This window comes from Eptatretus burgeri, chromosome 14, assembly GCF_056783735.1.
Source record: "Eptatretus burgeri isolate ZD-2024b chromosome 14, Ebu_testis_v1, whole genome shotgun sequence".
Classification (NCBI taxonomy): domain Eukaryota; kingdom Metazoa; phylum Chordata; class Myxini; order Myxiniformes; family Myxinidae; genus Eptatretus; species Eptatretus burgeri.
This window is the reverse complement of record NC_140974.1, coordinates 7016564-7042487: the sequence shown is the minus strand read 5'-3', so window position 1 is coordinate 7042487 and position 25924 is coordinate 7016564. Positions and strand designations below refer to the sequence as shown.

Here is a 25924-nt window from a genome sequence, read left to right as displayed (position 1 = left end):
CTCAACCACTTGTCACATTGAGATGAAATTTTCACCATGGGAGTGACTACTCATGTAGAATGTTTTAATGATAATTATGACGTCGTAATTTGGTTTCAGGTCAGGTTCGATCTGTGACCTGCTACAGGTACCATGTAAACCTGTACTAACCTGTTCCATGGTCGGGCTATCAGCGACTAAACCGTCTCCCCCACCAGGTTTTCTGGTGAGGAGGGTGTTTGGATATGGACACCCAGCAGGATTAAAAACAAAACCTGTCAAAGGGCGGAGGAGCTCCTTGTGAGCCAACGGCCAGCCATATCTAGTGCCCAACTGTGTCTGCGGAGATCCTTCTGCAGTTGGGTTACTTTTTTATTAGGAGGTTGGTAGCAGGATTTCCACTCCGGCCACCGTAAAACCTTTCATTCCGCAAAACGCAAAAACGCAAAAAATATCTGAAAACCCACTCCGTGGGAGTACCTCCTGTGCAGCTTCCCTTCGCAGGGCAGCTCACCAGATGACGGGATTGGGGCAAAGCCTTCGGGACCCCCAATCTTTGATGATAGGAGGGAAACCACGGGGTAACATCCCTGGGTCAGATTGCGGGAGAGTGTGTCGGAGTGGTGCTGAGGTGTCGTCCACCAGACGGCGGTCTCCTTGGGTTAACCTGAGGCGGTCCCTTCGGGTGGGTGCCTGGAATGTCCTATCCCTAAGAGAGGATGATCACCTGTCTCTGTTATCATCTGAGCTCAAGCGTTTGGACATCGGGATTGCAGCTCTCTCTGAGGTTCGGAGACCGGATTGCGGCGAGATAATGGTGGGTGGTTACGCCTACTATTGGTCTGGTCGCTCTGATGGTTACCATACCCAAGGAGTTGCTGTAAGTGTGTCCAATAAGCTGACCCCAATGATAATTGAGGTAACAACGGTCAACGAGCGTATTATGAGATTAAGGATTCGTCACTCCTTAGGTGTCATTTCCCTGGTCTCTGTTTATGCTCCGACTGAGGCGAGTGATCTCACCGTGAAGGATGCATTCTACGCCACACTCGAGTCTGTGTTTGATCAGTGCCCCAGACGAGATACACTTCTAGTCTTGGGGGATTTCAATGCATCGACTGGAACTGATAGGGATGGTTATGAGGTGTGTGTTGGTCCCCATGGGTCAGGAACTATGAACCAGAATAGCACTAAGTTCCTTGACTTTGCAAGAAGTCATGGACTTAGGGTGGCTGGTTCATGGTTTCAGCGCCCACAAGCTCATCGCTGGACTTGGTATTCCAACGCTGGCGGTGTGGCAAAGGAGATTGACCATGTCCTCATTGACGGTCGTTGGAGGATGATCCAGAACTGCAGGGTCTACCGGAGTGCTCAGTTCCTCAATACTGACCACAGGCTTGTTGTAGCAACTCCAAAGCTGCACCTTAAATCCTGGAGAATGGTACCATCCCAGCCTAGGCTGGATGTTGCCAAGCTCAGGGATGAGAGAGTAGCTGAGGAGTTTGCGAACAGGCTGAGTGTACACTTGGGGGGTCTGGGTGCTTTGGGGGGTCCTGAAGAGTTGTGGAGCGCCTTCAAAACCACCGTCCTTGATGTTGCTGGTGGATGCCTTGGAGCTCACCGCAGGGCAAAGAAGAATTTTGTCTCTCAAGGGACACTGGATACCATTGACCAGAGTCGCAGGGCCAGGCTGAATGGCAGAGCTGAGCTGTTCAGGGAGCTGAGGCGTAAAACTGTACGTGCACTGAGGGTGGACAAGGAGGCCTATGTGCGAGGAATCTGTGAGGGGGTAGAGCATCACCTGTGGACAGGTGATTCTCGTCCTGCTTACAGGGGAATTCGCGCATTACGTTCATCCAAGCCCATCCCTCGGAGCACTGCAGTTCGAGCAGAGAATGGTAGGCTCTTGACAGAGGAGTCTGAAGTGAAGGCCCGCTGGGCCGGTTACTTTGAGCGGTTGTACCAGGCTGATCCCCCAGCTGTCGAGTTGGACATCAAGGGTGTTACAATCCCTGTTGCTGACCCTCGAATCAACTGTGGTCCACCTTCGCTTGTGGAAACACGGGCTGCGGTGAATCAGTTGAAACGGGGCAAAGCTCCAGGGATCTGTGGCATCCATGCTGAACTTCTCAAGGCTGGTGGAAACGCTGCACTCGTGTCGTTGCATGCAGTTTTGTGCTCTGCCTGGAACACAGGCATCATCCCAACTGACTGGAAGAGGGGCCTTGTTGTCCCTCTCTGGAAAGGGAAGGGTGATCGCCAAGACTGCAACAACTACCGAGGGGTGACGCTGCTCTCAGTGCCGGGCAAGGTCTTTGCTCGGATAATTCTTTGCCATCTGCTTGAGCACCAGCGTCCAGAGCAGTCAGGATTTATACCAAAGAGGTCAACGATTGTCCGTATCCTTGCACTTCGTGTCCTCACCGAACACAGACGACAGTTTCGGCAGGGGCTGCTTGCAGCCTATGTTGATCTCTGTAAAGCGTTCGATTCAGTGAATCGGGATGTCCTCTGGAGGATTCTTGGTCTTCGTGGGGTGCCACCAAAACTGATCGATCTGATGTCTGAACTCTACTCTGGTACTGAGAGTGCTGTGAAGTGTGGTGGTACCATCTCTGACTTATTTTCCGTTGTTACTGGAGTTCGTCAGGGATGTGTACTTGCCCCCACACTTTTCAGCACTTGTATGGACTGGATTCTAGGGAGGATGTCAGAGAGATCAAGTTGCGGTGCATCGTTTGGGAATGTCAAGATCTCGGACCTTGATTTTGCAGATGATGCAGTCATCTTTGCGGAGACTTTAGACATCCTCTTGGGGGCCCGCGAGGTGCTGAATGAGGAGTCGGAGCCGTTGGGATTACGGGTGTCTTGGGTCAAAACTAAGATCCAGGCTTTCGGTGACATCTTGGATGCTGCTGTCCTGTGTGTCTGTTTGTGGTGAGGATGTTGAGGTCGTGGAGAGATTCACTTACCTTGGCAGTGATATTCATGTCTCTGCTGGCTGCGAGTCAGAGGTCAATAGACGTCTGGGTCAGGCCTGGGGAGTCATGGATTCACTGGATCATGGGGTGTGGTGCTGCCGGTACCTGTGCGGGAGGACGAAAGTCTGAGTCTTCAGGTCCTTTGTACTTCCAGTCTTGCTCTATGGGTGCGAGACTTGGACTCTGACCAAGGATCTGAGACGGAGACTTAATTCCTTTGGTACCAGGTCTCTTCGGAGAATCCTTGGCTATCGCTGGTCGGATTTTGTGTCCAACGAGCGGTTGCTGAGAGAGACTCGGATGAGATTTGTTCCCTGCATAGTCCGTGAGCGTCAGTTGCGGCTGTATGGACATGTGGCTCGTTTTCCTGACGCTGATCCTGATCACCAGATTCTCTCAGCGAGGGAGTCTCATGAGTGGAGGATGCCAGTGGGCCGACCACGTGCCTCATGGTTGCAACAGGTTGACCATCATCTCAAGGAGATGGGGATGGGCCTGGCATCTGCCTGGGGGATGGCCAGACGGAGGCCCCTGGAGTACCGGCGGAAAGTGGACGCAGCGACGTGCTGTTCTGGCACATGCTCCCATACCTGACCTGACGTCGTAGGTCACATACCCAAGAAGACTCAAAGCTGTAATCACTGCAAAAGTCACTTCAATAAAGTATCTACTCAGGGGTTGAATATTTATTGACGCAAGAACATTTTGACTTTTAATTTAAAATTAATTTGTAAAAATTTCTATAACATGTTTTCACTTTGTCATTATGGTGTATTTCGTGTTGATCCGTGACAAAAAAATTTAAAATTCAATCCATTTTAAATTCAGGCTGTAACACAACATAATGTGCCAAAATTCGAGAGGTGTGAATACTTTCTGAAGGCACTGTGAATGACATCACCAAGTCAGCTGTCAAGGCTTTTTGCCAACTGGCTGTGGCCGTGGTGGTGGTAAATAAATTGCCGTTTTGTCTACTTGCAGAAACGCTGTGTTTAATCCTTGAATATGCAATCCTAGCATCCCAAGACTGGGTACCACAAATACCCTGGTCAATTTGTTTATGGTGTAGAAGCTGCTGACAAGCCAACAACCACACACGAAGACAGAAAGCAGTGTGACCTGTTGTCAAGAAGCGTCCAACACTTACTGTCTGCAGTCCAGGCAGGGATTTTGTATTTAACCATGATGCCGGAGATAATTTCCCTCGTTACAAAGGACACAATGTGATATTTAATATCCACCAACTAATGCTAAAGTCCGAGTCTTCAGGTCCAAGGTGCTTCCAGTCTTGCTCTGTGGATGTGAGACTTGGACACTGACCAAGGATCTGAGACAGAGACTTAATTCCTTTGGTACCAGGTTTCTTCGGAGAATCCTTGGCTCTCGCTGGTCGGACTTTGTGTCCAAGGAGCGGTTGCTGAGAGAGACTCAAATGAGATTTGTTACCTGCATAGTCCATGAACATCAGGTGCAGCTGTATGGACATGTGGCTCGTTTTCCTGATGCTGATCCTGCTCACAAGATTCTCTCAGTGAGGGAGCCTCGTGAGTGGAGGAGGCCAATGGGCCGACCACGTGCCTCGTGGTTGCAGCAGGTTGATCAGCATCTCAAGGAGATTGGGATGGGCCAGGTATCTGCTTGGGGGATGCCCAGACGGAGACCCCTGGAGTACCGGCAGAAAGTGAACGCAGCGACGCACTGCTCCGGCACATGCTCCCATACCTGACCTGACCTGATAGTTCGCTTACTCTTCATGAAGGATACCATGGGATGTTTAAGGTCCACCAACTATATCCGGGGGACGGCACACACATTGATGAATCACCATGCCTGTGAAACACCGGGATGACGGTTTAGAGCTGGGTCGGGATTCAAACCCTGGCTCGACAGCTGATATGCGAGTGTGCATCTTGTCAGCACCATCCTGTAAGCCCAATGTAAGGCTCATTTTGAGGTGCTTGTATATAAAATAAATCACATGCATGACAAAGACATGAGTAGACATCAGTGTACTTAAATTTTAATCACAAGCACATTCGAAGAAAATAGACAAATACTGAACACATTATTTATGATTTGAAGCTCACTTCCAAGCATCATGAACCATTGGTTCAGAATGGAATGCCAAGTAGATGAACCTGTTCCTGGTTTCGATTTTAGAATCAAGAAAACCATTGCTGGGACACAACAGCTGTATATAGGAAATGGCAAGAGGAGAAACAGATCCCATAGAGATGAAAATCTCCAAAATATTCCAAAGTGCATTTGTTGTTATCGACTGGTGTCCGTACATAGCTACGAGTACAGATAACAATATTGCTACATCTATTGATAGCTGTGCCAGACAAACAAAAGGAACCATAGGGATATTCTGGATGGTGTTATTCCACATTTTGACGACCACTCACGTCTCACAAGACCTCTATTCATGGTTGACAATGCCAGACTCAACTATTCTCATGCAGTTATTAACTTCTTGCAAACCATTGCCATCTTAACATTGCCCAGGTCAGCAAGGAATGCCGATTTAAATCCAAATAGAGCATATTTGGGACATTCTTGGGCATATAATTAAGAAAATGGACCCTCCTATGCAGGCTTAGGCACAGTTGGAGACTGCTTTACACCACGACTGGCAAAAACTCCTTTTGGATACTACCCGGTGCCTTCTTCGGGGGATGAGGAGGAGGGTGCAGCAGTCATTCATTCTAAAGGTGCTTACATACATATATCTATATATCTCTATCTCTATCTCTATCTCTATCTCTATCTCTATCTCTCTCTCTCTCTCTCTCTCTCTCTCTCTCTCTCTCTCTCTCTCTCTCTCTCTCTCTCTCTCTCTCTCTCTCTCTCTCTCTCTCTCTCTCTCTCTCTCCCTTCTGGCTGCTGGTTGCATCATTGGTTAGGGACACAGCTATGCCGCTGATGCAGTCAGTGTCCCTATTACCAGTATACTGGTACTCATTTTGCCGACCTGAGTCAACCCCACCTGGTACTTATTCAGCGGAAAAACGGGGCTCGAACTCAGGACCCGAGGATCCCAAGTCAGCCACCCAAACTCGGATCCCAAGTCAGCCACCCTAACCTCAAAGTCAACACCAGGCTTCTAACACACATTATTGACCTTTTGAGATGTTCGTTCCATTGTGACATCATTGGATGTCATTATTCCCTCATCTTGATCCCGACATCACATGGTGTTGCTAACGGCCACATTCTGAGGTTGTGGGTTTTTTGATATGAAACAACTGTATTACAGACATCCTCATGATGTGATTAAAGAAAAAAAAATCAACAAAACCTTTGAATTTGACTCGTTATTTGTCAAACATGCATGATTTACAAAAGTAAAGTTTTATTTTTTGATAAACCTTATGGTTTCAGAATTATTTTCTTGGTTATTGCTATGATATAGAAAAGTGTAGCCCGTGTTTAACTTTTTATGCCTCCTCTGATGTAGTCGCCGGAGGCATGATGTTTTCAAGTTGTCCGTCAGTATGTCTGACAATGCTCATTTTTTCTGGTTTCTCTGCAACCGCTTTTCCAGTTGACACAAAATTTTCACCATCGGTGCGACTACTCATGTAGAATGTTTTAATGATAAGTATGACGTCATATGTCATGTAATGTGGGGTGGCAGCCATGTTGAAAACAAGAAAACATTTTGGAGCTCAACATCTCCAAAACTGCTCCATGGAAAAAAAATTAAACTGAACACATATCAAGTACTCCCCAGGGGAAATGTGTGATTTTGGATGATGTCATAGGTGGCTTCGGTATGACGTCATAACTGCATACATCGAACACTTTAGCCAATCAGTATGAACATTTTGAGGGTCATCTAGGGAATAATTGTAATGGGGGATGGAGAGGGGGAGTGGGAACCTGATGACGTCATTATTCATGTGGTTCAACAGCCATATTTTTTATTTACATAAAAAAACCTTCAAAAATGTTCTTCTCCAAAATGATTGAACAGATCGAGGCAAAACTTTACAGGTATGATTGCCTATCCATGAGGAACAAAAACTCCTCCACCTATGACGTCATCAGTCAAATGGTTTGGCAGCTATGATTTTTTGAAGAATAAAGTTTTTCAAATCTTCCTCTCCAGAACAGCTTCCAGATCGAGGAGAAACTTCACACACATGTTCCCCAATCCTTGGGGATACCAGTGTTCACGAATAATAATTAATTGCTCACATAGTCTGGCAGCCATATTGGATTGAGCAGATATCTTAAAAAAACAACAATTATTTCTCTTGAACCACTTCGTCAATCGACGTGAGGCTTCACAATTATGACCTAGTAGTCATTGGGAATAAATGTTTTAAATTTCAACCTGATTAGACGCATGGTCTGGCAGCCAGAATTATTTAATTTTTTGAATCTGTGTTCATGAATTTCAACCAAACTTGGTACAAGTATTGTAATGATGTAAAAATGTGGGCAGAGGCAGATCTGGTGACGTCGCAGAGTGTCGTTACAGTTTTTTTCCCATGCATTTGTTTGCTCTAAATCCCACTTTTAATTTGCTGTTGGTCACACTGGCTTTGACACCAATATAATTTTTATTACGGACCCTAGGCATCAAAAAGCTACATATATCGAACAAACTTTTTCAAGTGGAGCACCTCGCTGCCATGGAGCATCTCGAGCATTTAAATTGCATGGTCAGACATGGCAATAAATGCGAATTGTTGTTCCCAGCTTTCCGGCTCAATGACGAAAGATGCAATTTGCATTTTTGCTTCCCCCATCCCGACCCGGTTTAGAATCCCGTGCGGGCACGGGCAAATTGCTCGTGTTATTGAAAGATTAAACTTGCTTTTGGCATCAACATACTTCTGTCAATTACGAACTTTATCATTATTCTTTTGTTTGCCTTAATCTATAAATTTTTCTACCGACATCACATGCAGTGGTTGGTTTTTTAATGTCCATATAAGGGTCCAGACTCGAGACTATAGACTCATGATGCAGCTGAATGACAAAGGGCACCAGGTTCAAACACTAACAATGAGTGTAGGAGTGGACTGCATACACAAAGAGAAAAGGAGTCATAACACAAAAAAACGAGTAGCAATGGCCCAGAGAGGAACAGACTGGGAAATAATCAGCATATGCAGCAGAGGTTGTGGACATGCATGTGCAAGTGCATGAGGTAGTGATGGGCAGTGCAATTGGAGATGAATGAATGGAGGGGGGAAAGCAACCTACACTTTCGAGGGTGAGCAGATGAGACTTTGTAGAGGAATGTGTATAACCTGGGGTGGTTTGGAGAGGGCAGAAATTAGAAAGAGCAGGAAGAGCAAGGCCTGATGTAAGCTTGTATAAAGTAGAGAGCTCACCAACCTGGTGCCAATGACAGAGTGGCAGTCCTTTGGAATCCATCCCCTACCTGAGAGGCCAAGGGTGTGGAAGGTATTGCTTTCAACTTCCTCAATAAGAGTAAGGTGAGAAGAAGAAGCATCAGCCCAGAGAACAATACTCCATGGAGCTCTGCACAAAAGCCTCATTCACTGTGCTGGCTTGGTGCAGCTCAGGAATTCCTTAGCTCGATGGAGAATATCCAGACGGTGGCTGGTCTTTGATGCTGGCTTGGTGATATGATACTCGCATGAAAGGTCATGGCAGATAGTGAGGCCAAGAGATTCCAGGGATGATACCTCTTTCAGTGGCTGTCCAAAGAAGTTGATTGGATAGTTTGATTGCCAAATCCTTGTGGAGAGACAGTGTAAGAGTTTGTGACTTGCTTATGTTGAAAGTCATGTTTCAAATAGTTGACCAGCAGCTTATGTTGTCCAGATCTGACAAAAGGAATTCAGCAGTGGTCAGACTTTCACAACCGTGATGGAACATTGTGCATCCAAGATGAAAGGCATTGGTAAAATGGTAAAGTTGCTTTTCCAGAGAATCAGGCAGACCATTGAAATATATCAATAATAATGAAGGTTTCAAAGATGCTGCATAATGCATAATGGAACCCCAGCCTGAAGAGATAGATCGTGGGAAAAGACACCAGAGGCCACCTGCTATTTCAATTCACAGAGGAAAATGGACAACCACTTGAGCATGGTGCCCTGAATACAAAGTAAAGACAAATTAGAAAGAAAGGCTGGATGCCAGACAGTATTATAGCCTCGAGAGAATATTTTTGGGGAAAGATAGTCGAGGCTCGTGGAGAAGTGGGTACGGTAACATTGAATTCGTCAGGATACAACAGGACCAAAGGAATAGTTGAGAGAGGGGGGAGGGGACATCAACAGCAAAGCTGAAGGCCAAGACAGGGGGAGACGGACAAACAAATGGGGGGCTGGAGAGGATGCATGGAGTGGACAATATGGACACAGAAGGAAACTCTCAGGAGGAAAAAACTGGAAATTTGGAAGGAAGAGGATTGGAGTGGGGTTAATGAGGGTAGAAAAGATCATGAGTTTTGATTGGGGATGATCTGAGATCATGGAGAACAGCTGTCTTGAAGACCTGGAGGGAAGAATGAGATTGAAGAGGATGAGGAAGTTGGTTCCACAGGTGGGAAAAACAAGAGGAACAAATGAGTGGAGGAGAGTAGTGATGCTGGATTTAGGTAGTATCATCAGAAGGGAGTTGATGGTAGACCATATCTGGGGGGAGGGGACAAAGCACAGAAAGAGTAGAGGGTGCAAGACCAAAAACGAAGCAGTGGAAGACAGAGAAACAACCAACCTGTCTGTGATGGTGAATTGATAGGTCAATAGACTCAGCTTCATCATGGAAGATTCCAATAATCTTAAAGGTCTTGGTTTCCACAGCATCAAGCTGAGCACAGTGTGACGCAGGGGGGCCAGGCCAGAGGGGAGAGCAGACTCCATCAAGCTGCAGATGAAAGCCTTGTAGGTAGATCGGATTCCAGGTGTGCCAAGGCAGAACTTTGCATGATGGAGGATGCCTACCTGGGCCCAGAACACTGCCTTGGGCCACTCCAGCCTTGACAGGGAGAGGGGATGAAAGGATTCCATTGACAGCCACATGATGGCTACGAGAGTAGAATAATTCAGTAAGCCATGTGTGGACTTAACCTGAGATGCCATAGGCAAAGAGTTTGGAGAGCAAGGCAGGATACCAGACTTTATCGAAAGCATGTGATACATCCAGAGAGACAGCCCTGATCTCATGTCTGACATTGAGGGCCTCCATCCATTGGTTGAGGAGGTGAAGCAGCATGACCAAAGTGGAGTGACCTCGCCTAAAATCAAATTGGCGATTTTAGATGATGTTGTTGGAGAAAAGATAGACTAGAAAGATAGTCCTAACTCTTGTTTGTGGTTCCTGGCAACCAACCATTGCTGTGTCAGGAGGAGTAACACATCCAAGGTGGAATGGCCAGGTCAGAAGCCAAACTGCTTATCAGAGATTAGCAATCAAAACGAAGACCAATTACTGCATTGTAGTCCCAAGAAGGAAGCCAGACAAATAATACACACATGCACATGCACGTACACCCACACCTACACATACATATACATATACACACACACACACATACAAACACACATATATAAACACACAAATACGGATATATTATGTACTGGTAAGTACTTACAAAAGCTATTTTATTTGAAGTTATAACCTTAACTTACAAGCAATTTACTGATTTGCCAACTGCCCGGGTCATCAGCTGGGCACCGTTTTCTCGTCGAGGTTTCGATCCTTTCAGCCCAGAACCTCTCCAAACAGCGGATCCACAACCCCAGTCGCCGGTCCACATCAGTAGATTACTCAACATCAATGGACCCACAATCTCAAAGTTGTTGTATCCACACAGTCAGTCAACACAACGATGCAATATCCTAATTCAAACTTGTTTAATTATACCATTTACTTAAAGTATTACTACATGTGAATTACTTTTATCATCCACAACTTTATATGATGATATATTAAACGATAAACACTTTACCTTGTAGACATGTCCATTACACAGCACCGCCATCTAACCATAGACTCAAACTGTCATTAACAACATTAACAACCAATTTTAACATGCTGCACTGTGTATCCTCACCTCCCACCAGCAGCAGCAACAGCATCAGCAACAGCAACAACAACATCAACAACAACAGCAACGATCTGACAAGAAGTTAGAATTAGCAATTTTGAAAGCACGAAGTAGTTTCCCACTCAAGAAAGTCCTGTGAAAGAGAGCAGAGAGGGTTTGAGCACTTATGTAACCAGCACTAGTTGTTTAAGAGGTGATGAGCTAAGTAAGAAACTTCACTCCGGCAAGGAAGAAGTCCACATGCTGTAAAGAGCATTGTGCAATTGGATAAAAGGTGAGTCCAGGAAGGGGCTTTGGCCTTTTGCGTGAAGGGCAGAGTTGAAAAACTCTGCTTTGTCTCAAACTGTATCCAGCATGACTCCGTCATTTAGGAGGTAAGGAATGGAATGGGAATGTGTACCAGACACAGATCTCGCTCCCACCAGGTGTGGCAAGACTGCGATTGCTGGAACAATTTGGATTGCAGGTGAACCCATCACAGTGAATGATTTTGTACACGCTAAAATGCAACTGTGCGATACTAAAATTATTCTTCCAACTTTACATTGTATCAGATAAATGTCGATCTGAGGGCAGAGAGTTCAAATTGTTGTCGTTGTTCTCTTTGTTTTCTGCGTTGGCTCAACAGACTGAGCTTCCGTTTAGTTATCCAGCAGTTTCAGATTCAAATCCTGAATCCGTTGTTAAGGTTACAGCAAATCACAGTGTATTCTTTGACATCACTTGCTCTTCTGTTATCGATGATGGTGGAATGGATGAATATTATGCAATTTCTTGATTAGGGGAATTATGCAGAATTTCTTGATCATCAAAGATTGGGGGTCCCGAAAGCTTTGCCCCAATCCCGTCATCCGGTGAGCTGCCCTGACAAGGGAAGCTACACAGGAGGTACTCCCATGGAGTGGGTTTTCAGATTTTTTTTATGCTTCGAGAATGTTTTGCGGGATGAAGGGTTTTACGGTGGCCAGAGTGCAAATCCTGCCACCAACCTCCTAATAATACAACTTCAAACTCGGTGATTGTGGTGACACGATATTGAATAGGTAATGTTCCATGTAAGAATGCCCTTTCACTTTGTTGAGCAGGAGGAGGGTAGGGGGAAGGGGAGGACAGAGAGTTGGGGTTCAGAGAGTGAGGGGGGGAAGATGGGACAGAGTTGGGAGGAGGAGGTTGAGACTTGGGTGGGGTGAGGGATTGAGGACTTTCGGTTGGGAGGGGGGAGGCTGAGGAGTTGTGGTGGGAGTGGGGCAAGGGTTTGAAGGCTTCGAGTGGGCTGCGGATTGAAGTTTTTGGGTTGGGAGGGGGAGGTTGAGGACTTCGGGTTTGGGAGTTGGGTTGATGACATGAAGTTTGAGAGGGGGGGAGGGGTGATGATTTTGGGTTTGGGAGGTGGGGGAGGGGAGTTGAGGACTTGAAGTCACATTTTGCATTGAATGGATGTTCCGCAGGTTTCTGCTGGTTAATTATACGAATATAATGTACAAGTGGTGAAAGTGTATACTTCTTAGAGGTTTGGTAGCCCTCCATCTGCACCCTGTGCCTATATGTGGCCATTTAGACCTATTTGCATGTTTAAGACAGTGTTCATTCTTTAATATTTGCGATTATCAGAAACACCACCTCTGGCTATCGAGTGTGTGATTGAAGAAATACTGTGTCTATATTATTGAGAACCATGTTGCTTGAGAGAATACAGATATAACCACTTTGTCGAGGATAGAGAGAGATTTCAGGAGAAATCAAGGTATTCTTATAAGAGCAGGCCAACACAATACCAGAGGGAATACACTTGCAGTTCGTGGCTTCTTTCGGTATATTAATGACTAATAGAGTGATCAACAAAGCTTATTTGCCAAAAATTAAAACTGGTCATTCATTCCAGAATGACTCTCCCAACAATCCACGGCCTTGTCGAAAAGAGAAATCCACCATTTTATAAAAGCGAGCCAAAACAACATCGTACGTGAATCATCCTTGAGGGTTCTCACCTTCTTTCAATGAAAACACTCTTCTTATTGCAGACATATCGACCACATGCGACCTGTCATAGCAACCCTCCAAAACTTACACCATCTGGTCATTTTGGTGGTCCTGCCAGAAATGGCCAATGACGAACAAGAAATGCTTTGTACTTGACCTGAAGGAAGGATTCTTATAAACATACGCTTTGATCTGTATGAAATATTGATGAGTTTTAAACTGGTTTTAACTGTATTCGATTACTGTGTGTGTGTGTGTGTGCGCGTGCGTGCGTGCGTGCGTGTGTGTGTGTGTGTGTGTGTGTGTGTGTGTGTGTGTGTGTGTGTGTGTGTGTGTGTGTGTGTGTGTGTGTGTGTGTGTGTGTGTGTGTGTGTGTGTGTGTGTGTGTGTGTGTGTGTGTGTGTGTGCCCTCCACAACTCCAAAACTATAAAACCTAGAAGCCTGAAACTTTGCATGCATATGAAGAAAATGCGAAGGAAGTGCAATAATTAAAATTGGGTGTTTGGGTTCATTAAAATACCCCTTTTGAAGACAATTAACGGCCTTATTTAATTATATCCTTCATTAGGCAATCCTCGGCCACCTCGCTGTCTGAGGTCTGAAGGCATTTCCTGGGTAACCTCGCTGGGGTCTGAAGCCGTCATGTTTTTTGGCCTGCTCAACCATACCTTGGAACTTGGACTTGGAACTTGGAACAGGCCAAAAAGATTTCTTAACGATAAAGTTTTTTTTCACTTTCCTCACTCATATTGAATGCCTGTTCATCATCGCTATGAATTGCTGTTAAAATCGCTATTGTAAGGACTGTAGTTTTCAAATTAGGAGCTGGGAGTGATTTCATGTAACATGTGAAACGATTTTCCATAATTTACTCTCACCGACTAATTAAAGCATATCATCAAAATATTAATTTTGTTTTGAGAATCGGATATCGTTCGGACCAAATAAGCGATGAAATCTGTTGTTAAATCTGATCATTTAAAGAAATAACGAATCTTATAACTAAACCAATATACATATTTACTTAAAGCAAGCAAGGCTATGTTCACTCCATCTCCATCGATACACAAGAAAATGTGTAATTTCCAAAGTATTAACGGTATCTTTTTCCACTGTTTGGGGAATTATATTGAGTGAAAAAAAATTAAGGAATGTGTCAAAATTGACCAGCTTCATTGAACTATATGATAAAATGCATTCACTGCTCGACCTTGCCCCAATCCCCCTGATGGACTGCCTATCCATAGCGTCTGCCAGATATGTGTCTATATTTTCGGAGGTTTCGTGAGGTACTCTATGGGGAATCAAAGCAAATCTGGTAAAAAAAATGGACGTTTAAAAAAAAAACATAACGTTTGCATGGACCACAAACCAATGTACCATGTGAAGCATGCACAGATGAGCAGGAAAGATGGCGGGTTATCTGCAATGTTTATTTCATGGGCGATTGAACTTTACTATGTCTCCAGGGTTGTTCTGCATGAAGCTGCAATTATGAACAAATTCTTTTTTATTTCATTAACTGCTATGTGCGTGGTGAATACGGGGTTTAAAGTTAAAAGGATCCTACATGATATGCAGCGACAGCCTGGCCAACCGTTCCTTATCAACCATTTACTTGGTGTGCTTGCATGAGTGCTCAAGCCACTTGCCGAACGCCTTACAGTCGAAAGCTGAACTGCACTACATACATCTGAGCGAATCATTCACTCACAGCGGACGCTTTTGCTCGCCACATCATGCAGAGTGAGTGGTTCATGCTCCCTCACCCTGAGCGAGTGGTTCGTGCTCCGTCACCCTGAGCGAGTGGTTCATGCTCCGTCACCCTGAGCGAGTGGTTCATGCTCCATCACCCTGAGTGAGTGGTTCATGATCCGTCACTCTGGGTGAGTGGTTCATGCTCCGTCACCCTGGGCGAGTGGTTCATGCTCCGTCACCCTGAGCGAGTGGTTCATGCTCCGTCACCCTGGGCGAGTGGTTCATGCTCCGTCACCCTGAGCGAGTGGTTCATGCTCCGTCACCCTGAGCGAGTGGTTCATGGTCCGTCACCCTGAGCGAGTGGTTCATGCTCCGTCACCCTGAGCGAGTGGTTCATGCTCCGTCACCATGAGTGAGTCGTTTACAGTATTGACGTGTTTTCTAAATTACCGAACCAATTTTTTTACACCCATCCCTCGCAGCTGCTATTAAAGATTAATGTTTGTGAACATATTCGTGAAACGTCTATATAAATGCAATGTTGTTTTTCAGTGAAAGCTACCCATGATTTTTGGGTTGTTTTCGATATCAGCCAAGCACGTGTGTGTGCGTGTGCGTGTGCGTGTGCGTGTGCGTGTGCGTGTGCGTGTGTGTGTGTGTGTGTGTGTGTGTGTGTGTGTGTGTGTGTGTGTGTGTGTGTGTGTGTGTGTGTGTGTGTGTGTGATTTGTTCATAAAGCACATCTCCCTCTCCCCCTCTCTCCATCTCTCCCTCTCTCTCCCTATGTCCCATCCTTGATGTACACCCCTCTCCCTCTCCCCTCTCCCCTCTCTCTGTTTCTGCACATATCCGGAAGGTGGTTATGTCTGGGGGGGGGGTGTTTGTCTCTGGACGTGTCTGGGCGGTGTTTATGTACAGACAGGAGTTTGTCTGTGGACGTGTCCAAACGTTATATGCCTTCAGCCAGCTTCGCTCCAGACGCGTCCGGGCGGTGTTTGTCTATGGATGTGTCCAGGCAGTGTTTGTCTCCAGATGCATCTGGGCGGTAATTAACGCTCCACCGCATGTCTGCCTTCCCTTCCTCTCACCTCACATTGTCTTCCCTTCCGCCAGCCCTCCCCGATCCTCCACCCCTCCTCGCTCCCATTCCCTTCTCGCTCTCTCTCTCTCTCTCTTTGCCACCCCTCTCCTATTTAGCATTCCCGTCAGTGAAGCGACAGGTGATATTTGCTTGTTTTTAAAAATACAAACCTACATGTCTGACTGGATGGTACGAAGGAAGCAACTTACCTCTGAGCTGTCTATTCTGGGTTTGATTCCTGACCCAACTACAATCTGTCAGATTGGTGCTTCGCTCTAGGCCAAGGTGCACTGTCCCCAAGATGGATGTTAATCAGGGCTTCCCGCCTGCCAGCATTAGCTGATCCCACGGGTATAGGGGTCATTTACGTGGAGTAAGCGAGCTACCTTTGGCATGCTGAATAAATTGGAACTACCTGCCCTAACTGCCTCACCAACAAGCACTTGGCAAGCATGACGAGAAGGCCATTACTCCCAACATGAGATGCCTTCATCCTGCAGTGGACTAAAGACAGGCTTACCTGGATTAATAAGCATATCCAGTATATGATAATATGTCATAAGGAAATCTTTTTACCCTCGCCAAATGAGAGGGCATTGCATTTAGATCCGTTTATTTATTACTTGCCAAATCAAAGATTTTGCAAGTCGATTGGTCAGTCGATTTTGTTATTCTGTCTGTCTGTCTGTCGGTCTGTCTGATTATCGCCTGCTGGTCACAATTTTAAACCGACCTTCATGAAACTTCACCACATGGGAGAGTTTCTCATAAGGAAGACGCATATTGTTTTTGAGTTCAAAAGGTCAAAAGGTCAGCATCGGCCAAATATCAACATCTTCGGTGAGATTTCTAAAATCCTCAATTTTCATATGATTGACTTGAAATTTGGAGAGGAGTTATACTTCAGGTCAAGGAATTAAATCGCCAATTATTTTTGAGGTCAACGTTAACCAAAAGGTCAACATAGGCCCAAGGTAAACAATGAAGGTGGCGTTTCTAAAATCCTCAATTTTCGTCCCATTGACTTGAAATTGGAAGAGGATTTGCATATCAATGAGGTCTCTGAATTCAACCACCAATTATTTTTGAGGTCAAATTTATTTTATGGATTTTGCAAGTTTCATGCTCTGCACGATGTCATCGTCTTGGATGTCTGTTTGTCTGCACAGAATGTGAGTACATCTATAAAGTATGTATAATTATAATGTGAGTACGTCTATAAAGTAAGTCCATTTATAATGTGAGTACGTCTATAAAGTATGTACAATTACAATGTGAGTACGTCTATAAAGTAAGTCCAATTAGAATGAGAGTACGTCTAGAAAGTATGTACAATTAGAATGCGAGTACGTCTATAAAGTACGTTATAATGTGAGTACATCTATAAAGTACATATAATTAGAATGTGAGTACGTCTATAAAGTATTAAATTGCTCAGTCTTCTTCATCTTCAGATTTCAGCACCTTCAAAGAAATACTGATATTTGCACCCTCCTCTCCCCTCATTCTGTAATCTCTTATTTGCTCTATCATGTCAGTCATCGATTGAGACGAATATCATGTCCACCTCTATTGTGGACCAGACATGGCAACAGCCAAGATCAGACCATTATCCACTTCCAGATCACACTACACAAAGTCATTCAAATCCCACATACCAATGGGTGTCTCCTTCCCCAGGAAGCTGCTCCAGCAGTCGCAGACATCCTGGAAAGGGCAATGTGGTGAATCTGATCGACTTGCTTGGTGAAGTTGAGGTTTTGCCCTTCCTCGCCTGCTTTTTCTCTTCCCTCCCACACGAATCGATGGAGTGGATGTGTTATATAATAATAATAAAGAAAATCCATTGCCTTTGTGTAAAAAGGCTAATCAGGGAGGTTCGTGTTCATCGTTGGTGGGTTTTCTTTTCCTGCTACAGCGATCACCAGGCTAATGATCCATGCACTTCTAAAGCAGATGTCGAAAGCAATAATGTTGCAACAGAGTGCTGGCTGCTATTTCCAGGACGTGAAGTAGGACATGACCGGTGGTAAAAAAAAAATAATAATAGTAATAATAATACACCTCCCAGCATGCCCTGGACCAGAGTGGGGGACATTCGGTGCTAACGTTACATAATCATCTGCCATTTTGAAATTGAGCAGCAAGGTCCACGCTTGGCACCATTAGCAAAACGCGTTGCACGACGACAATGGAGTAAGGTCACAGATTGCTCAGTGTCCATGATGATAAACAGGCCACGCCGAATAGCCTGCTATAACAAGGTATAGAAGTCACGGACCATCGGCGATGATCTATTAGCATGACCTTTTTCGCCATTGGCAGTACAATACGATGTACTGTATTGACAAGCCGGCAGATTCCCAAGGCTGTAACAGTAAAGATCAGTGTGTGATCGGAAAAAAAGAAAAGCGCCCAAAGCCTTCACGACGTGCAGGTCTTCATTTATGGTGCTTCACCCCTTTTTGAACAAGAAAATTATATATATATATATATATATATATATATATATATATATATATATATATATATATATATATATATCAAACAGCCAAAAATTGGATGATGGATCACCTTTTTGGGTGGATCAAATAAATAAATAAATGTTGCATGCTCAAATTTTTAATTTGTTTCCACTCGCAATTTCATTACGATCCCGTAATCCAAAGTTTTGTGCCAACATTGACGAGCTAATAACCGTTCTGCTTCTGCCACGTCATTAAAAAAGAACCAAAGATTGGCCATAAACGTGTCAGCAGGATGAGAATCGTTTGCCGTGAACGTCACGAAAGATGACAGCTCTGTTTGTAAGTGTTCTGCAACAAAGTGATATTTCTTTCGCGCAAACCGCGAGCTAAAACAAAGAGGAAATTATCAAGTCAATGCGGCTTATGGGATTTTTAATGGTGTGAAGGCAAAAAAAAAAGAAAAGAAAAAGAAAAAAAAAGAAAGGCGTTTCGCAGACAGCTTGCAGCTTCCACAAGCTATTTGTAATGCAATTAAGAGAACATCACCCAGCTGCGGGAGGCGCCACAATTATACTGTGAAGGATGCCTTTTATGGCTTAATAGACATCCTATTCCAAGAGGATGCTTGAATTTGCAATGCTTGGTGAAGCACCATAACGCAATATAAAGTGTTTCGTTTGTACAAACCCCACAGGAGTGTTCAGTACGAGCTGCAAATGACCTCTTGTTCTTTCTCTCTCTTTCTCTCTTTCTCTTTTAGGAAGACCTTTGCAACCATTTTCGGAAATCATTTTGGAATTTCGGAAATTGGAAATCATAAAATCTCCGTTTGACCGAATATGAAGGAAAAAATCTGGAGCATTCCTCAACATTGACAGTCATGGAGGACGTGCGCCTTCCTGGACCTGAGATCATGATGGTACTCTGGTTACGGAGCGATCCGAGCGGTCCTGGCGAAACGGCCATAACTTTCAAGACGAGTTGGGCCCTGTAATGATATCATTAAATGAAAGACTAAATACTGCAATGGAGTCATCAGAAGGAACCTGAAGAAGCATTAAGAGCAGAGATGGAGTCATCAGGAGGAACCAGGTTAGGATTCGGGTTTCAGCCGCGACTCCACTACCGTCAAACCCATGCAGGGGCAGCCAAGTGAACCTTACAAAAAAAAAGGAAATTTGTTAGAATTCACTTCTCTCTGGACAGATAGGTAAAGAAAGAGAAATTAAGAGCAAAATAAAAGAAGAAAAAAAGAATTAGAATGAATAAAGAGAAATATGAAAAAGTACAAAGAAATGGGAAAGGAACAAAAACTAAAGATGTGGTTACGAACCTGGATAGATATAATATAAATATAAAACACACCTGCTTCCACAACCACACCTTCTGGGCCTGGGTCATCAGTCGAAGGACCTCAGCATCACGGCTGTCATTTCAGCCCTTTTACCTTGATACAACTCTTTGCCCCTGGCCTGCATTTTAACATGTGGGTGGAATGTGTGACTACATGAATACTGTAACCCTACCGCCAGTATGCAACTCCTGTAAAAACAGAATAAATAAATAAATAACACAAGAAACTACCACCAGGACACTCACCAGGTATCTTGACATGTGGTGAGCTCCGTTAGCAAGTGGCTTCCTTGATGTAAAGCGCTCCAACAGAATGGGGCACTTGGCACCGCTTAATAACATGGCGGTCTCCATGGAGCAAATGCTGTCCAGTACGTCGTTTTCAGTTTCACCCGTTCCTCTTGTGACAACTTCCCCAAACGAATTTATTGTGTTATCAGTGGCTACATAGTACGAGAAAGAGGGAAAAAAGACAAATAAATGGGGAGTCATAAGGAGTAGCCACACTCCTGCCAGACTTATCTGTACGGACCATTGTTTGACTACCATTGTTCATTGAAGCGGGAGAGGTTGTTGCATGTTTGTATATATTGAAAAATTGGGATGAAAAGTAGAGTAGCAATAAAAATATAGTTTGCCAATAAATAATGAGTACTGTATACATAGCAGGGTATCATACCTCTGAACATTTCATTGGTTGTGGTGCAGTTTTGAATCGGACTACGGCGGCCATTTTTGCGATCATAACGAGGAACCTCTCAATCGCTTTCTCTACTGATTGAGTAACTAGGTGAGTGGCTTTTCGTTGACAGAATGACTGGCTTGGCAAACTGCTTGCTCACCGAACACACCCCTGCTCACTTCCACGATCTTGCCAGAATTGACTGCTCCCAGAAATACACTCCCAAAATGAAGCACAAAACTAACCCCCCAACATACCCACATTACTTACATCATACATAATCCTGTGTATGCACACAATGCTTCACGTGCACACGCACACCGAACCACACCACCAAAACTACTCCACACACTTCCTCAATCAATCTTCACACCATATACTGTCCGATCACATGCAAACCCATATTCACCTCCCTCCTCCATTATTTGCACTCCATCACACCCTCTTGCATGCACATGCTAATACTCCTCTCTCTCACCAAAACAACCCACCAGCACACCTCACAGGATTCCTTAATGCACCGCTCGGCATGCTTCCATTCACTCTATCCAAACCCGTGCGGATCCTCCAACCGCCATTTGTAGCACATCATCATACTTTTTTTTTCTCACCCACACACAAACCCTGAGTTCAAACAAAAAGGCATTTTAAACGATTTACCAATGCACCGCAATGAATATACACAATCCTTTGTCCTTTGTAAACTTAACCTCAAGCTTCCAAAACTTTTCCATCATCTTCTGATGTGCGCTGTTCCTCCACATTGTCTTCCCATGGTACTGACAATGATCTGAGAATATCAATGATTGCTTTGCTGAACCAGACCAAATGATGGTGTCGAGTCGCAAATGAATCATGCAGATATTCTTTGGGAACACCAACTGTTGCTGTTGATCTGCCACCACATCCCAATCACAAGCTGTCAACAATAAACCCACTCATTCACTCGTCTTGGTCCCACTTCTTCTAATCTGGCTCTCCCACACAAATCTCACAAAACCATGTCCCTCTTTTCTTTCTACACTATCCTTTTTTTTCACTCCATCACCTGTTTTTTCTCCCCATCTTCATCACCACCGCCAGCAGCTTATCATAAGGCCACCATCCCCTTCACTTCCTCAACAACCCCCTTTCCTCACTGTCACTTGCAGGGTTCAGGTTGACCTCTACACAAATTACACACCTCATCCAATCTCAAACCCACTTCCTCAAGTTTATTTGGGAAGGAAAGACATCAGAAGTGATATATGCCACAGGAAGCTCAGCACGAACAGTTGCATCTCCCAGATCTCCCACCATTGAAGTGTCATTGCCTCTTGCCTCCATAACCTCCCACCTTATTCAGGCCTCCTGTTGCAACTATTCAATTGCCTTAACAAACACTCCCCCTGACCTCCATCAGTATCATCCTCCTTCTGTCTCTTGTACCTACTTCTGCCCAGATTGTATGCTTTGTCCATATAAATCCCATGTTGCACCTCTCCCCATATTTCCCCCTCTGCTGCAGCCTTCTTTCCATCTAATTAACCTCTGCTGTCATCCTCTGAGTATCCTCATGCAACAGGTAAAGAAACCCATAACTCAACCTGTATTCCACATTGACACTCATAATATAACACTAGTACTGTGAAAGAGTAATATATAAAATATTATAACACCTGTATAGACTGTAAATATAAAGAAAATATTGTTGTTTGAGAGGGGGTGTAAAATGGTACATATTACCTTAGAACAGATATAAATGTATAGAGTAATATAGTCTGTGTTCGAGTAGCTAGAAATCTCAAAGTAATAAGTAGGGAAATGTTAGCTTCGGAATTATCATTTTTAAATGTGCATCATGTGGGCGGCGGTGTGTTGTAATAATCAAATAGGGTTCCAGGTTAAGGAACTCTGATGTCAGGTCAGGTTCGATCTGTGACCTGCTACAGGTACCATGTAAACCTGTACTAACCTGTTCCATGGTCGGGTTTTCGGCGACTAAACCGTCTCCCCCACCAGGTTTTCTGGTGAGGAAGGTGTTTGGATATGGACACCCAGCAGGATTAAAAACAAAACCTGTCAAAGGGCGGAGGAGCTCCTTGTGAGCCAACGGCCATCCATATCTAGTGCCCAACTGAGTCTGCGGACGTCCTCCTGCAGTTGGGTCACTTCTTATTAGGAGGTTGGTGGCAGGATTTGCACTCCGGCCACCGTAAAACCCTTCATTCCGCAAAGGGCAAAAACGCAAAAAAATCTGAAAACCCACTCCGTGGGAGTACCTCCTGTGCAGCTTCCCTTCGCAGGGCAGCTCAGCGGATGACGGGATTGGGGCAAAGCCTTAGGGACCCCCAATCTTTGATAGGAGGGAAACCACAGGTAACATCCCTGGGTCAGATTGCAGGAGAGTGTGTCGGAGTGGTGCTGAGGTGTCATCCACGAGACGGCGGTCTCCTTGGGCTAACCTGAGGCGGTCCCTTCGGGTGGGTGCCTGGAATGTCCTATCCCTAAGAGAGGACGATCACCTGTCTCTGTTATCATCTGAGCTCAAGCGTTTGGACATCGGGATTGCAGCTCTCTCTGAGGTTCGGAGACCGGATTGCGCGAGATAATGATGGGTGGTTACACCTACTATTGGTCTGGTCACTCTGATGGTTACCATACCCAAGGAGTTGCTGTAGCTGTGTCCAATAAGCTGACCCCAATGATAATTGAGGTAACACCGGTCAACGAGCGTATTATGAGATTAAGGATTCGTCACTCCTTAGGTGTCATTTCCCTGGTCTCTGTTTATGCTCCGACTGAGGCGAGTGATCTCACCGTGAAGGATGCATTCTACGCCACACTCGAGTCTGTGGTTGATCAGTGCCCCAGACGAGATACACTTCTAGTCTTGGGGGATTTCAATGCATCGACTGGAACTGATAGCGACGGTTATGAGGTGTGTGTTGGTCCCCATGGGTCAGGAACTATGAACCAGAATAGCACTAAGTTCCTTGACTTTGCAAGAAGTCATGGACTTAGGGTGGCTGGTTCATGGTTTCAGCGCCCACAAGCTCATCGCTGGACTTGGTATTCCAACACTGGCGGTGTGGCAAAGGAGATTGACCACGTCCTCATTGACGGTCGTTGGAGGATGATCCAGAACTGCAGGGTCTACTGGAGTGCTCAGTTCCTCAATACTGACCACAGGCTTGTTGTAGCAACTCTAAAGCTGCACCTTAAATCCTGGAGAATGGTACCATCCCAGCCGAGGCTGGATGTTGCCAAGCTCAGGGATGAGAGGGTAGCTGAGGAGTTTGCGAACAGGCTGAGTGGACACTTGGGGGGTCTGGGTGCTTTGGGGGGTCCTGAAGAGTTGTGGAGCGCTTTCAAGACCACCGTCGTTGATGTTGCCGGTGGATGCCTTGGAGCTCACCGCAGGGCAAAGAAGAATTTTGTCTCTCAAGGGACACTGGATACCATTGACCAGAGTCGCAGGGCCAGGCTGAATGGCAGAGCTGAGCTGTTCTGGGAGCTGAGGCGTAAAACTGTACGTGCACTGAGGGTGGACCTATGTGCGAGGAAGGAGGCCTATGTGCGAGGAATCTGTGAGGGGGTAGAGCATCACCTGTGGACAGGTGATTCTCGTCCCGCTTACAGGGGAATTCGCGCATTACGTTCATCCAAGCCCATCCCTCGGAGCACTACAGTTCAAGCAGAGAGTGGTAGGCTCTTGACAGAGGAGTCTGAAGTGAAGGCCCGCTGGGCCGGTTACTTTGAGCGGTTGTACCAGGCTGATCCCCCAAATGTCGAGTTGGACGTCAAGGGTGTTACAATCCCTGTTGCTGACCCTCGAATCAACTGTGGTCCACCAACGCTTGTGGAAACACGGGCTGCGGTGAACCAGTTGAAACGGGGCAAAGCTCCAGGGATTTGTGGCATCCATGCCGAACTTCTCAAGGCTGGTGGAAATGCTGCACTCGTGTCGTTGCATGCAGTTTTGTGCTCTGCCTGGAACACAGGCATCATCCCAACTGACTGGAAGAGGGGCCTTGTTGTCCCTCTCTGGAAAGGGAAGGGTGATCGCCAAGACTGCAACAACTACCAAGGGGTGACGCTGCTCTCAGTGCCGGGCAAGGTCTTTGCTCGGATAATTCTCGATAGGGTTCGCCACCATCTGCTTGAGCACCAGCGTCCAGAGCAGTCAGGCTTTACACCAAAGAGGGCAACGATTGACCGTATCCTTGCACTTCGTGTCCTCACCAAACGCAGACAAGAGTTTCGGCAGAGGCTGCTTGCAGCCTATGTTGATCTCTGTAAAGCGTTCGATTCAGTGAATCGGGATGTCCTCTGGAGGATTCTTGGTCTTCGTGGGGTGCCACCAAAACTGATCGATCTGATGTCTGAACTGTACTCTGGTACTGAGAGTGCTGTGAAGTGTGGTGGTACCATCTCTGACTTATTTCCAGTTGTTACTGGAGTTCGTCAGGGATGTGTACTTGCCCCCACACTTTTCAGCACTTGTATGGACTGGATTCTAGGGAGGATGTCGGAGAGATCAAGTTGCGGTGCGTCATTTGGGAATGTCAAGATCTCGGACCTTGACTTTGCAGATGATGCAGTCATCTTTGCGGAGACTTTAGACATCCTCTTGGGGGCCCTCGAGGTGCTGAATGAGGAGTCGGAGCCGTTGGGATTACGGGTTTCTTGGGTCAAAACTAAGATCCAGGCTTTCGGTGACATCTTGGATGCTGCTGTCCTGTCTGTGTCTGTTTGTGGTGAGGATGTTGAGATCGTGGAGAGATTAACTTCCCTTGGCAGTGATATTCATGTCTCTGCTGGCTGCGAGTCAGAGGTCAATAGACGTCTGGGTCGGGCCTGGGGAGTCATGGATTCACTGGATCATGGGGTGTGGCGCTGCCGGTACCTGTGCGGGAGGACGAAAGTCCGAGTCTTCAGGTCCTTGGTACTTCCAGTCTTGCTCTATGGGTGCGAGACTTGGACTCTGACCAAGGATCTGAGACGCAGACTTAATTCCTTCGGTACCAGGTCTCTTCGGAGAATCCTTGGCTATCGCTGGTCGGATTTTGTGTCCAACGAGCGGTTGCTGAGAGAGACTCGGATGAGATTTGTTACCTGCATAGTCCGTGAGCGTCAGTTGCGGCTGTATGGACATGTGGCTCGTTTTCCTGACTCTGATCCTGCTCACCAGATTCTCTCAGCGAGGGAGTCTCATGAGTGGAGGAGGCCAGTGGGTCGACCACGTGCCTCATGGTTGTAACAGGTTGACCATCATCTCAAGGAGATGGGGATGGGCCTGGCATCTGCCTGGGGGATGGCCAGACGGAGGCCCCTGGAGTACCGGCGGAAAGTGGACGCAGCGACGTGCTGTTCTGGCACATGCTCCCATACCTGACCTGACCTGAACTCTGATGTGCAACCTCTTGTGATGTCACTGGGTATGACCTTAGGGAGTTATGGAAGGAATTTTGATGCCCCTCAGATGGAAGGAGTTTAGGAAGGAAAGGCTACACAATCTCGAGAGAGGGGAGGACCCTCGTCACCTCAAAAAGGGTAGAGTTTCATCCTTTAGGGAAGGGTGGAGTGAGTGACAGAGGGTCTCGGAAGGTGAGTAGAGACCGACACGGAGAGCGGATCAATGGACCTACCTGCCTTTGCCCTGGTCGATATTTGTCCCTC

At 45.8% G+C, this 25924-nt stretch overlaps 1 long non-coding RNA gene across 1 annotated transcript in view; it reads right to left on the bottom strand.

Moving 5' to 3' along the window:
• Positions 1 to 25924, bottom strand: part of LOC147012605 (uncharacterized) — a 167729-nt gene that overhangs the window by 136797 nt on the left and 5008 nt on the right. Inside the window, exon 2 of the long non-coding RNA XR_015051010.1 lies at positions 19828 to 20024. This is a non-coding gene — a long non-coding RNA (uncharacterized LOC147012605). The remainder of the gene's footprint in view (positions 1 to 19827; positions 20025 to 25924) is intronic.